The sequence below is a fragment of the Ixodes scapularis genome, unplaced genomic scaffold, assembly GCF_016920785.2.
Source record: "Ixodes scapularis isolate PalLabHiFi unplaced genomic scaffold, ASM1692078v2 PGA_scaffold10__122_contigs__length_95168666, whole genome shotgun sequence".
Classification (NCBI taxonomy): domain Eukaryota; kingdom Metazoa; phylum Arthropoda; class Arachnida; order Ixodida; family Ixodidae; genus Ixodes; species Ixodes scapularis.
Window position 1 is genome coordinate 11,840,139 of NW_024609836.1, and position 15,381 is coordinate 11,855,519.

The following is a 15,381-nucleotide window of genomic DNA, read 5'->3' on the forward strand; positions in this document are numbered from 1 at the left end:
ACACAAACATGAACCTTCCGTATTCTGTCTGCAGGAAACATATCTGAAGCCATCTAATATAAATTTTCTTAAATCGTATCAGATATATAGGAGGGATCGCGTGACGACCTCTGGCGCTTCTGGGGGAGTTGCAATTATTGTAGACAGTAGTTTACCTGCCTGCGAAGTCTCCCTTAACGCTTCTCTGGAGGCCGTCGCAGTAAGGTTGCTACGAGATCGCCTCATTACCAGCTGCTCCATTTACATCCCTCCTTCATCATCCTTGGAACTTTCCCAGCTTGAAGCCTTAGCTGACCAACTGCCTGAACCTTTTATTTTAAAGGGTGATTTTAATGCACATAACCCGCTCTGGGGTGGTGATCGGACTGATACCCGGGGTTCTGTTGTGGCACGGTTTTTGTCTCTTAGAGAAGTGTGTGTTTTAAATAGTGGAGCACCAACATATTTCAGTTCTCAAAACTGCTCTTTCTCTTGTCTTGACCTCACTATTTGTTCATCTGCGATTTTTACCGACTTTACCTGGAACGTATTAGATAACCCTTATGGGAGCGACCACTTCCCAGTGTACCTTACTCCGCTAGAAGTTCTACCTAGGCTTCCTTGTTGTCCTCCTCGTTGGAAGATCTCTTTAGCAGATTGGGAGCTTTTTAAGTCAAGCTTTCCTTCCTCCTTGGATCTTTCACAAGTGGTCTCTGTGGACGATGGAAATGCACTAATAACAACAGCAATCCTTGAAGCAGCCCGTTTGTCCATCCCACAGACATCCGGCAACCTGCCGAGACGCCCGAAGCCATGGTGGGATGGTGAGTGCAGAGAATCCCGAAAGCGACAAAACTGTTCTTGGGGAAAGTTTAGAAGGTATCCGACCTCCAGAAACCTCCTGGCATTTAAACAGTTGCGGGCAAAAGCCCGCTATATCAGAAAACAGGCCAAAAAGAGATCCTTTTGCTCGTATGCATCCTCCATCAATAGTTACACACCAGCCAAGATTGTCTGGGACAGAGTGGGAAGAATGGAGGGCGACTACCGTTCTTTCTCAATCCCCTTGCTTTTAGCTGAGAATGGAGAAGCTTATTCATCGTTATATGAACAAGCCAATGCACTGGGTAAGCACTTTGCACAAGTCTCCAGTTCCGAAAATTACACTGCAGAGTTTCTACGGTTTAAGTCGAAATGTGAGAGAACTCCAATTCGTATGTCAAATGATTGTACTGAAGAATATAACCGTCCCTTTTCTCTTGTCGAGCTTCGTCGAGCCCTTGCTGCTGCAAAACCCACATCCCCTGGACCTGATTCAATTCACCCCACTATGCTTTCCCACCTACCTGATACATTTCTTGTCACTCTCCTTCAGTTTTTTAACATAATCTGGGCGAAAGGGAAATTTCCCAGCTCCTGGAAACAGGCTGTGGTCGTTCCCATTTTAAAACAAGGAAAGGACAGAAGCAAAGCCACGAGCTACAGGCCAATTGCCCTCACTAGCTGTCTGGGAAAGACGTTTGAACGGCTGGTCAACAGTAGACTCGTCTACGTGCTAGAACGTAAGAAACTTCTAAGTAATTTCCAATGTGGTTTCCGCACTTCCAGGTCTACTGTTGACCATCTGGTGCGCCTCGAAACGACCATCCGGGAGGCTTTTGTAAATAGGCAGTTTTGTCTTTCGGTATTTTTTGACCTTGAAAAGGCCTACGACACCGCCTGTCGCTACGGCATACTTCAGGACCTCATCTCGATGGGCATAGAAGGGAGAATGTTTAACTGCATTTCCGACTTTTTGCAGGATCGTGGCTTTCAGGTACGCCTGGGGGCTACGGTCTCTGACCCTTTCCCCCAGGAGAATGGCGTACTGCAGGGCTGTGTCTTGAGCGTCACTTTGTTTATTATAAAAATGAATTCTCTGTCTCAGGTGATTCCGCCCATGGTCTCCCATTCTCTTTACGTTGATGATATCCAAGTTTGCTTTTCTTCGTGTAATTTAGCTATCTGTGAGCGCCAAGTTCAACTGACGGTGAACAAGATGAGTAGGTGGGCTGATCAGAACGGTTTTCGGTTTTCCGCCGAGAAAACCGTGGCAGTCTGTTTTTCTCGAAGGCGGGGAGTATTTTCTGTTCCATCGCTGTCCATCAAAGGTGCGCCCATTCCTGTTAGGTCAGAACATAAGTTCCTCGGTTTAGTATTTGACAGCAAGCTAACCTTTGGCTCACATGTGAAGGCTCTAAGAATTAAATGTCAGCAGAAATTAAACATTCTTAAAGTCCTGGCACACCGTTCTTGGGGTTCAGACCGTCTCTGCCTTTTACGACTTTATAGGGCATGTGTTCGTTCTGTGCTGGATTATGGCAGCATTGTCTACGGTTCTGCTAAGCCCTCTACGCTTAAGATGTTGGACCCGGTTCACAATCAGGGCATTCGACTAGCAATCGGGGCCTTTCGAACATCGCCAGTGCTTAGCTTGTATGCTGAGTCAAATGAGTGGTCGCTTGATAAACGGAGGTTTTACCTTAGCGCACAGTACTATCTAAGACTGCGGACTCTCCCTCAACATCCAAATTTTTCTTTGACTAACGGCGTAAATTATGAACAGACCTTTCAAAACAAGCCGTCTGTAACACGTCCCTTTGCGCTCCGCGTGAGGGATGCCGCAGAGAAGTACAGCTTTGATATATCCTCTCCTGTTATGGAAGCTCCACAGAGATTTGCTCCTTGGGATGATATAGCCGTAACATGCAACCTCTCATTAACAAAGTACAACAAGAGAGTTGTCGACTCCAGTGTTATAAAACAGGAATTCTTCGAGATAGCAAGCCGTTACGAGACCGGCAAGAGTTTCTTCACCGATGGGACGAAGGGCATTGATTATGTTGGATGTGCTGTGGTGGGGCAGTCCTTCCAGCGTGTTAGACGAATTAACCCCGAGGCATCTGTTTTCACTGCTGAGCTTCTAGGGCTGATATTAGCTGTCGAACAAATAATTAAACAAAAGTTTAGAAAATCCATAGTATTTTCAGACTCGCTTAGTTGCCTCCTTGCACTTGACTCAGCAACATCCTGGAACCACCCCCTCATTTCTCTACTCCGTGGTAAAATAATAAAGGCCCGCAAGCAAAATATTGATATTCAGTTCTGCTGGGTACCCATTCATATAGGAATACACGGCAATGAGGAGGCTGACCGAGCTGCAAGTACATGTATAAACAGGTCCATTGAAACCCATGCCATTCCAGCGACTGACTATAGAACTACTCTGCGAAAGAAAATAAAACGTTCCTGGCAAGTGGAGTGGAGCTCTGACTGTTGCAATAAGCTCCATAGTATTAAGCCTACTTTGAGTGAATGGCGCAGTGCCAGACATCGGGAAAGGTTTTACGAAGTTATTCTGTGCCGGCTGCGAATAGGACACACACGCCTAACTCACGGGTACCTCTTAAAAAGCGAAGACCCTCCAGTGTGCGATTACTGCTTTGAAACTTTAAGTGTACTCCACATCCTTCTAGTATGTCCGCAATTTCATAACGAACGCTGCACCTACTTCCCAATCTTTTTTAGAGAGCATATTCCGTTCCACCTGGCACTTTTGCTCGGAGACGAGCCTCTTGTCCCACATACACAAGTGTTCAACTTCTTAAAGAATATTGGTATTTTAAACCGCCTTTAGCAGATTTTAGTAAAGTGAAATTTAGCAATGTATAATTTAGCCGCCTAGTCTTGTGACATTTACTCACCATGTGTTTGGCGCACTATGGCCCGAGTTGCTGCTGCGCCAAAAAAACCCAAATTCATTCATTCATGGTCGGGGCTTGCCCCCCCGTGGGCCGGGCCGAACAAGCTCCATATCTACTCCAATGGACACTTCTCAGGAGGGAGAGATGCCAACAGATGTTGACACTCTGTCCACTCCTGGTTCTGACCAGGATGGCATGGAATGGGAGACACCCTCCCGCAGATCCAAAAAGAAACAGCCTGTAGTACCGCCCAAATGATGACCCCATCAGTAGCCGTATTGTGGCCATATCTTAATTTTTGTTGGCTCTCCATGGTTTTATTTATTTACTATGTTTCACTCATTATATATTTACATATTTACACACCTTTTAATAGATGACGAAGTTACATTTTATGCAGTGGAACTGTCGCGGTATTTTGAGAAACATTGATGATGTTAACTATTTCATGGATGAGCTTCGGCCCATCGCTCTTGCTTTGCAAGAAACCCACCTTCAATCCACTTCTTTTAACATTTTAAGACATCATCAAGTTTTTAGGAAAGACCGTCCTGCTTCCCCTCCTTCTGGTGGTGTTGCAGTGGTTGTGCAGAGTGGAGTCGCTTGCTCTCAAGTTCCACTCTGCACGCCTCTGGAAGCTGTTGCAGTGCGTCTCCTCGTGGACCGCCTTGTAACAGTTGTCTCTTTATACTTGCCACCAAATGTTCCTTTGAACCTTCAAGAGCTGCATCTAGAGGACGCTAGTGTAGCGACAGAACATCTATGAATCGTGGCGCCACCTTCGGGTTTTGGAATGGTGTATTTAAACAATGTGCGGAATAAACCAAGGGATTTTTCTCAACCGAACCACGTGGCTGGCGGGTCCACTCACTCTCGGCTGCCTCGGCCGCTCGCGCCTGATCCTTGCGCGCTCCAGCCTTCTTCATGGTGTCAGAGAGGCCAAGATGCCCGACACCCAGGAAACTTCCGCTGTCTCGCCGCTCCTGCCGTCAGCTCCTGCCTTCTCGCTACGGGCCCCGCCGCCGTTCACGTTCGACGAAGCCAGCCTGTGGCCTGCCTGGCTCCAGCAATTTGAAGATTACTCCTTCGCATCGGGCCTGTCCGTCGCTTCGGAGGAAACCAAAGTGCGCACCCTCCTATACTGCATGGGTCCCCAAGCTCGCGTGGTCCTTTCGTCCATCATGCCGGACGACGAGGCCTACCGCTCCTACGCCGACGTCGCAGCCAAGCTCACGGGCTACTTCGTGCACCCCGTCAACGAGGTGTATGAGTCAAGTCGCTTCCACAAGCGCACGCAGTTGGCGGGCGAGACCGTCGACGCGTTCTTCACGGCGTTGCGTAGCCTCGTCAAAAAGTGCAACTACCCGGCACCGGAGGTGGAAGACCGCATTGTACGAGACCGGTTCGTCGTCGGGCTGCACGACTCGCGTCTGTCCGACCAACTTTGACGGAACCCGAAATTGACGCTCCAAGAAGCGCTCCTGCTGGCTCGACAACATGAGGACGCTGAAAACGAGAAGAAACGTCAAGCAACAACTTCGCAGCCGAGTCCCCTCAACATTGACGCTGCGTCGCGAAAGTCAACCAAGATGGCGCCTGCCTCCAAAGTTCGAGAACCCTCTCGAAGCCGGGACCAGGGCCGGGACAGCTACCCTCGTGGGTCGAAAGCGTCGTGTGACTACTGCGGCAACGCACCACACTCACGTTCTGAGTGTCCAGCCAGGAGGGCTACATGTAACCACTGCCGAAAAAAGGGACATTTCGCAGCAGTTTGCCGCTCCAGAACGAAGCGCCTCAGCCTTATCCAGCTGCACTCCGTTGAATCGTCGCAAGCGTCCGGCCGGTACGTCGTCGTACGCGTCAACGGCCTCCCCCTACAGTTCAAGGTGGATTCCGGCACGGACGTTTCTGTTGTCCCCCGCTCTTTTCTGGGATGTCCTGCCTCGTTGGACCAACCCACGGGCGAGCAACTCGTCGGTCCGGGACGCTGCCATCTCAATCTTCTCGGTACGTTCCCGGCTACCCTGGCATGGCAAGGTCGGACAGTAAACCAGAAGCTGTACGTTGTCGGCGGCGTAGACACTCCTCTGCTAGGCTACGCTGCAATCGTCGCTCTAGGGGTCGTCAATTTTGTCGATTCAATAACCGACGCCGACCTGCCGAAGACGACACCGTCGCCGCCCACCCCGTCGTCGCCTGCCCCGACGCCGCTTGCAGCTGCGGCTCCGCTCTTCACGGGACTGGGTACAATGCCTGATGTGTACCATATTCGCATCAAGCCCGGAGCTGTGCCCTTCTCGCTAAGCGTACCCAGAAGGATCCCCATTCCTCTCCGCGGGGTGGTGAAAGATGAACTCGACAGAATGGAGAGAGAAGGCGTCATCCGACGTGTTGAGACGCCTACGGCGTGGTGCGCCGGACTAGTTGTGGTACCCAAGGCTGCTGGGGGCTATCGCCTCTGCAATGACCTGACCAAGCTTAATCAGGTCGTTCTACGGGAGAGACACCTGATGCCGACCATCGACCAGGTCCTGGGACTACTGGGAAACGCTGTCGTCTTCTCGAAACTCGATGCGTCGTCAGGGTTTCATCAAGTTCGTCTCTCCGAAAGCAGCCAGGAATACACAACATTCATCACGCCCTTTGGGCGTTACTGCTACAGGCGCCTTCCCTTCGGCATCACCTCGGCCCCAGAGGTGTTCCAACGCCAGATGTCGCGCATTCTCGAGGGTCTCGACGGGTGCGTCAACATGGTGGATGATATCCTCGTTTTCGGCAGGGACAGACCGGAGCATGATGCTAGGCTCGACGCCGTCCTCAAGAGACTCCAGCAGTCTGGCGTCACCCTTAACGCCTCCAAGTGTCAGTTTGGTGTGTCGTCCGTCAAGTTCCTGGGGGTGATCGTCAGTGCCAAAGGCATCGCACCTGACCCAGACAAGGTTTCCGCCATCACGAATATGCGACCTCCGACGGATGTACATGGGGTGCGACGCCTCCTGGGCCTTCTGAACCACGTTGGACGATTCTTGCCGAATGTGTCGGCCACGACTGCTCCGATCAGACTCCTCCTTAACAAGGATACAGTATGGACCTGGGGATCAGCCCAAGCTTCCGCCTTCGAGTCGCTGAAGAAGATGGTGGCCTCCAGCTCTTGCGTCGCCCGCTACAACCCCGAGTACCCCACGACTGTATCTGCTGATGCCAGCTCGTACGGCCTGGGCGCCGTACTCCTACAGGAGCAACCGTCAGGGGATTGCCGAGCGGTCGCGTTTGCATCGCGTGCCTTGACACCCGCTGAAGAACGGTACAGTCAGATAGAAAAAGAAGCGCTCGGAGTCTCGTGGGCAGTGCAGCGCTTTGAAGAGTTTTTGCGTGGCCTCAGCTTCACTGTGGAGACTGATCACCAGCCACTCGTCAGGTTGTTAGGCACTGCCGACCTCGACCTTATGCCTCTCCGCATCCAGCGTTTCCGCATCAGACTTCTGCGGTACCAGTTTTCAGTACGGTACGTTCCGGGGAAGTACCTGGCCACTGCTGACACGCTGTCACGGGATCCCGAAGGCCCCTTTCTAGCTGCCTCTTCCACCGACAGTGTCGAGCTCTTTGTGTCGCAAGTCGTGACAGCCCTTCCTTCTACTCTGGCGGTGCGCCTCGACGACTTCAGAAGGCATCAAGCGTCAGATGCCGAGTGCTCCGCGCTGAGGGTCTACTGCACTAGAGGGTGGCCAAGACGAGATAGACTCCCCTTAAATATGACCCGTTACTGGGACCACCGGGGCGACTTCTCCATTTGCGAAGACCTGCTGCTCATGGGTGGACGGCTCGTGCCTTCACTGCTGCGCAAGGACATCGTTGGCCTGCTCCACGACGGACACCAAGGTGTGAACCGGTGTCTGGCCCTGGCCAAAGACTCTGTGTGGTGGCCGGACCTCAAGAACCAGGTCAAGACTGCCGTTGAGAACTGTACTGCGTGTGCAAGCACTCGAGTTCAGCGTTGCGAACCCATGCTTGCCACCGAAACCCCTTCAGTGCCATGGGAGCGGGTTGCTGCTGACTTGTTCTACTTAGATGGCCAGGACTTCCTTCTCGTTGTGGACTACCGTTCGAGGTACCCCGAGGTCATAACGCTCCGGTCGACGTCTGCGGATGCAGACGCCATCGCCATCAAGAGCCATCAAGAGCATTTTCGTGCGGCACGGCATTCCACAGACCTTCTTCAGTGACAACGGGCCGCAGTTTGCCTGCAAAGCGTTCCGGGACTTCGCGAAATCCTACGGATCCACACACCTCACGAGTAGTCCTTGTACCCTCAATCGAATGGTGAGGCTGAGAGGATGGTCCGCACAATCAAAAAACTGTTCCGGAAAGCGGAGGACCCCTTTCTGGCACTGCTAGCGTACCGGAACACTCCCGGTGTGTCGGGATACAGCCCTGCCCAGCTCCTGATGGGACGTTCTCTACGAACACGCCTTCCCGTCACCGCCGCAAGCCTGGTTCCGGATTGGCCTCAAGTCAAGGACTTTAACGAGCGCGACGCTGCCCAGCGTCGTAGACAGCAGAAAGACTTCAATTCTCGCCACTGTACGCGGGATCTTCGCCCTCTCCAAGACGGGGAGGAAGTGTGGGTACAAGACGCCCAGTCCACGGCAACGGTTCTGAGTCCTGCTCAGAGGCCACGGTCGTATGTCGTCCAGACGCCCAGCGGTGTCCTCGTGCGAAACCGGAGACACCTCGTTCCCTGCAGCAGCCCTCCATCTTCTGCAACTCCTCAAACAACTGATGAATCGGCAGCTCTGCAGCAGGCTTCCGAGGACAACGACAGCGGCGGAGCACCTCTTGCATCTCTGCGAGCACCTCCAGCTTCTCCAGGGACTTCACGACCGCGCTACTCCCGTTATGGACGGCGTGTAATTACCCCTAAACGACTGAACTTGTAGGGCATGTTCTTTTTGTTCTGCTGCGCTTAGGGCAGGACTAGACTGAGCATATTTCCGTTGCTCTTGTGTATTTAGGCATTGCTTCTCTTTACGGACTGGGGTGCGTAAAGTCTGCCAAAGGTTTCATTCTAAGGCTTTCCTTTAAGCTTCTAAGTTTCGTAAGCATAGGGCTCCCGGAGGGGGGATGTAGAGGACGCTAGTGTAGCGACAGAACATCTATGAATCGTGGCGCCACCTTCGGGTTTTGGAATGGTGTATTTAAACAATGTGCGGAATAAACCAAGGGCTTTTTTCTCAACCGAACCACGTGGCTGGCGGGTCCACTCACTCTCGGCCGCCTCGGCCGCTCGCGCCTGATCCTTGCGCGCTCGAGCCTTCTTCACTGCAGGGACTTGTAGGACAGCTTCCTCAACCTTTTTTAATTTTAGGCGATTTTAACGCTCATCATCCCATGTGGGGTAGTTCCCGTCAGGACTCCCGTGGTGGTGTAATTGAACGTCTTTTATTGTCTTCTGGGCTGTGCCTTCTTAACGGGAGAGAGCCAACTTTTTTTAGTGCGGCACACAACTCATTCACATCCATTGACCTTTCTATCGCTTCACCTTCATTACTTCCTTGCTTTTCCTGGAAGGTTCTTCATAACCCCTTTGGAAGTGATCACTATCCAGTTATTTTAGAAAGCACCATTCCATTGCCTAATCTTTTAAAGAGGGTCCCTAGGTGGAAGTTAGACAAGGCTGACTGGACGCTTTTTAATCTTCACTCCGCTTTAGATCCTTCGATTCTTTCTTCTATGTCCCCTGAAAACGCTACTCTTTATGTTACAGAGCAGATACTAAGGGCTGCTCAGCAGTCCATTCCACAAACATCTGGTAATATACCCAAAAAATGCAAACCGTGGTGGAATGAGGAGTGCGCCAAAACCCGGACGGACCAGAATAGGGCGTGGGGCCGATTTCGCAGATACCCCACTTCATGCAACCTTGTTGAGTTCAAGCGACGAAAAGCTAAGGCTCGTTGGACTAGGAAGCAAGCAAAGCGGAAGTCATGGATGAAATATCTCTCCTCTCTAACTAGTTTTGTCCCGGCCAAAGAGGCCTGGGACAGATATCGGAAAATAAATGGAGATTATAGGTGCTTTGCTATCCCAACGTTTAATGCTCCTTCTTCATCACTAAGAGACATTGGTAATATACTCGGGGAACATTTTTATGATGCATCTAGTTCGGCCAACTACAGTGTTACTTTTGTACGGTTGAAAGCTTGTGCGGAGCGACAAAAAGTTGTCATGTCGGGAGGAAATTCAGCATCTTATAACCAACCTTTTACGCGATGCGAGCTTGAGATGGCCCTTAATGTAACTAAACTCTCTGCCCCTGGGCCCGATAATATTCACTATGAAATGCTTCGCCACCTTTCTTCAGAATCCCTTGAAAACCTTCTCCTCTTTTTCAATATTTTGTGGAAAAAAGCATGCTTCCCTCAGGCTTGGAAACATGCACATATCATCCCCCTTCTAAAACCCAATAAAGACCCCTCACAACCATCAAGTTATCGCCCAATTGCCTTGACGAGCTGCCTCGGGAAAACGTTTGAAAGGCTTATAAACAGGCGACTGGTATACATGTTAGAAAGCCAGAGGGTCCTTGATAATAATCAGTGTGGATTCCGCCAAGGTCGATCTACCCTTGAGCACTTAGTGCGCCTGGAAACTGTGATACGCGAAGCATTTGTAAACAGGCAGCACTGTGTTGTAGTTTTTTTCGACTTAGAAAGGGCATATGACACAGCGTGGAGGTATGGGATTCTCCGAAACCTGTATGCCTGTAATATCCGTGGCCGTATGCTACGATGCATAAAGGAATATCTGATGGACAGGGCTTTTCAAGTTCGTCTCGGTTCTGTCCTATCTGATTCCTTTGTTCAAGAAAACGGAGTCCCTCAAGGGGGTGTTTTAAGTGTGACTTTATTTTTACTAGCAATGAATTCACTTGCACGACTGCTGCCACCTTCAATTACATATTCTCTTTATGCTGATGATATACAGATTTCATCATCATCTTGTAACCTTTCCAGTTGTGAGCGTCAGTTGCAGTTAGCCATAAACAAACTGTCAAAGTGGGCCGACGAAAATGGGTTCAGGTTCTCTGTTTCAAAAACGGTCTGTGTGCCTTTTTCTTTGCGCCGTGGGTTGTCTTTGGATCCATCCCTGGAATTAAATGGAACCCTTATCCCAGTTAGAAAGGAGCATCGATTTCTTGGTGTAATATTTGATAAAAAGCTTAACTTTATTTCCCACCTTAAAGCGCTGAAGCAAAAATGCCTTCAGTCCACAAATCTGTTGAAAGTTTTATCTCACAAGTCTTGGGGGTCTGATAGAAAATGTATCCTGCAGTTTTGCAACGCCCTTGTACGATCCCGTCTTGAATACGGTGCAGTAGTGTATGGATCAGCGCGGCCCTCTGCCCTTAAAATGTTGGACCCAGTTCACCATCTCGGCTTGCGACTGGCGACAGGAGCCTTCCGGACGTCGCCCGTCCTCAGTTTGTATGCAGAATCTAATGAGCTGTCCCTTAACAAACGACGTACATATCTTAGTCTAACATATGCTTACAAGATTCTGGCCGACCCCCAGCATCCGACGTACTCTTCACTTACAAGGTCGAGGTTCTTTCGCCTTTTTGAAAATAAACCAAGCATTGCAACACCGTTAAGCTTTCGTATTGAACATCTTCGCACTTCTCTGCACCTTCCTCTGGACCAGGTAAGCCTCGTTAGGAAAGTCAGTGGCATTCCACCTTGGAAAGCACAGCGAGTTGAATCCGACTGGTCTCTCGCGAAGTTTAACAAGCATGGCATTTCCCATGCTGTAATTAAGCAAGAGTTTGGTGAACTGCAAACTAAGTATGACGGTTATCTTCATGTTTATACTGATGGTGCCAAGACGTCCTCTTTTGTCGGTTGCGCTGTGTATTCTGAAAGCTTCTCTAAGGTTCAACGACTTGATTGTGTTGCCAGCATTTTTACTGCGGAACTCTATGCGGTATCAATGGCGATCGAATGCATTATCAATAGGAAAATACTGAGGGCGGTCCTGTTTATTGACTCTCAAAGTGTGATTCTTGCAGTTTGCTCTCTTAAAGATACTAAAAATATGCTTGTACAACAGATTCAATATAAACTTAACTCTGCTTTGCATGGAGGTCAAAATATAAAATTTTGTTGGATACCCAGTCATATTGGCATACAAGGCAATGAAGAAGCCGACAGGCTTGCAGGGTCTGCCGGTAATCTTCCACAATCTCTCTCGTGTTTACCCTATCAAGATATTAAGCCCTTGGTGAAGTCCTCGATTCATCATTCTTGGCAATTGGAATGGGACATGGAGTGCAATAACAAGCTTCATGTTACCAAACCGGCTTTGGGAGTTTAAGAAAGCTCTTCATGCAAGAGCCGACTTCATGAAACGTTGTTGTGCCGTTTGAGAATCGGACACTCATTTATAACCCAGAGGTATCTGCTTTCGGGAGAAGATCCACCAGTCTGCGATCAGTGTGGTGATAGGCTCACTGTTTTGCATATCTTGTGGTTGTGCCTTGGTCTTGAGCCCAAGCGCCGCATTCATTTCCCTGAATTTTTTCAATATCATATCCCATTTCATCCTGCTCTTCTTCTGGGCGAGAATCCTCTGGTCTCTTTTGAACGAGTAATAGAATTTCTTGGTAGTGTTGGCCTTTTACACCGATTTTAGCTTCTTGGTTATCCGTTTGTAAAACCCACTTTATAGTACAATGAAGCCTAAAATTTGTTTGGTGCAAATGGCCTCGTAGCTATTGCGCCATAAACCCCCAAAATCTCTCTCTCGCATCGAGGAAGTCGTCTTCAAAAAGGATTCCACGGATTGTGTTGAGCGTCCGGTGAGGACTTGCGGACACTTTGACGTCGACTACGCTGGTCATCTTGGAGAGTGCCTCACTTTGAACTTTCATGTTTACTTCAACGAGAAGGTCGCCGGAGTGGAATTTTCTTGCTTTGTATGAGAACCCGATGAGGGTTTCTAGCACCTTGGCTACCACAAAGGGGGACAATTTGGACACTGGTTTCTGTTCGAGGTTCGAGTGGATCACAAATAACTTTGTCAATGTTCCCATTACAGGGGCTTTTCCAATGACTTGGGGCTCAGGGCAAGGCCTCTTGAAAGCCTGCCTTGAGCCGGGTTTAGGGAGGAGGGGCGCCACATGAAGGCCAGGAACTTCGGCATCGAGCACACCACCCACCACAGAGTCCAACGAGGGGATAGGTAACATCTCATAACAGGTCTGGCTTGTCTGAGTATGTTACAGTGCTACTAGGATGCTATAACTAGGGTTCCGCGTTTTCGGTTTCTATTTTTTCAAAATTCGGCGTATTTTTTTCGGTGTTTATTTTAAAATTCAATTTTCGGTTTTTTTCGGTGTATATTTATGTCCGGAAATGTTTATCGGCTTTTTTCGGTGAATATAAAATAAACACCAACGGACACCGGATCAGATGATCCTTGTACGTAGCTCTGATATTTGTGATCACTCAAGGAATAACGGCACAGATACATTGAAAAAGAAATGGGCACTTTATTTGGAAAATGTGTGCAACTGTAAAACAAACAAGAAAAAAAAAAAACAGAAGTACAAACAAGTCAGATACGAAGCCTATGCCCCAAAAACATGGAACCTCACCTTCTGTACATCAGGAATACGTGATCTCATTATAGTACACACAAACATGTACTTTCCCAGGTTCTCCTCCTTGATCCACACTCTTTCTTTCCTGTTAATATATGACCCTGAGCTTCGAGAACGCCCTCTCAACGCTAACACTGGACGCTGGCAGGCTGAGGAGATGACGCGCTGCCTGAGCCAAAATCGCCGAAAGAGACGCGGTGCGACGTTTTGAAGCACAAGACAACATGAAGAGCTTGCAACAAGTCAGTCTTCCTCACAACGAGTTTGAAAACACGCTCGTACATGGAGAAGTCATGGGGCATTTCGGACTTCACGTTCCGATTGATGATGCGCACATTAGACCAAAACGTCGTGATGCCATTCGTGTATCCCATACATTCGGACACGTTTCGATGGACACTGACCTTCAAGTCGTAACCGCAGAGCCATGGCGAAAAAGTGGAACGACAAAGTGACCTTTTCCCGTTAAAACTGAATTTTAAAAAATGAATTCGACGAAATTTTATTGGTTTTTATCGGTTTAAATCGAAACTGCCGAACCTAAAAACTGACCTTTTTCGGTTAAAACCGAATTTCCGAAAATGAATTCGGCGTACTTTTATCGGTTTTTATCGGTTTAAACCGAAAACTCCGAACCCTAGCTATAACCAAGTGTGGGTAAAGAGAGTTCTGTCGCCACCCAAGGTTCGCCCGTGCCGCCAAAGAAGGTGAAATGATAAGAAAGAGAAGGAGAAGGAAGGTATAGAAAGGAGGGGTGGAGAAAGGCGACTGGGACTGAGTCATCCTGGTCGGGCCGAGCCAGAACACCCTTCTTTTTGAGAAGCAGGGGTCCCCACAGGGGGCACCTGTGAAAGCAGGTGTTTGGAGAGTGGCGTCTCCACGGACCCCGAGCCATGCGGGTTCGCCCGCCCACGTATGGCTGTGCGTGGCTTTCCCGTGTCCGGGGAAAAGGGCATCCTGGTGGTTGAGCCGAACCCGGGGTAGGTTTGGACCCTTCGGGGCCCCTCGGGTGAGGCAATACACCACTTCGGCCCCTGCTTCTCGTAGACGGGAGTCCTGGTAAGGCCCGGCCAGGATGATTCAGTCTAGTCGCCACTTCTACTATCCCCTCTCTACTTTCACCCTTGTCTTCTCCTCCTTTTCACTCTTCTCATTTCTCTTTCCTTTTCAACTCCTTTGGCGGCAAGGGCTAACCTTGGGTGGCGACAGACACCTTGTCCAAAACCACTCTTGGTTATAGAGACTGGGCAGCACTAATAGCGTAACGTCTTCAGCCAAGCCATTCTTGTTATGGAGCGTTACCTATTCCCTTGTTGGGCTCGGTGGTGGGCGGTGCACCACAGTTTCCGAAAACCCTCCCCCTTCATATGGGTTCCAAACTTAAACCTTTTGATCGGCCCCCCAAAAGGGGCCGCACCGAAGCACTGAACACGAAACAACCTTTTGTACTGGAAAAATTCCCGAAGTTCCTTGTTATGCACTCGGAAGGTGACAAGCCACTTGGCAAACTTTCTCCCTTTCTAGTCTCCAAAGTTCTTGAGGGTGTTATTGGCGCCAATTATAATGCAAAGAAGATGGGATCTGATGATCTCCTTGTCGAGGTCAACACAAAGCAGCAAAGTGATGCCCTCCTTAAACTGAACCTTGTTTCTGACTACAAAGTAAGCGTCAGTCCTCACCGCAAACTGAACAGTGTTCAAGGGGTCATTTCTGAGGATGACTTGCTTGACTCACCTGAGCCAGAGATAATTGAGGGCCTCTCTAGTCAAGGAGTTGTAGATGCACGACGAATCACTATTCGCCGTGATGGTGTGGAACGGAAGACAAAACATATAATTTTGACTTTCGATTCGACCACTCTGCCGCAGACTGTAAAGGCAGGTTACCTTCAATGCCGGGTCCGACCTTATGTGCCGAACCCTCAACGGTGCTTTAAGTGCCAGAGGTTCGGCCATGGGTCACGGAACTGTCGGGGAAGGGACACCTGTGCAAAGTGCTCCA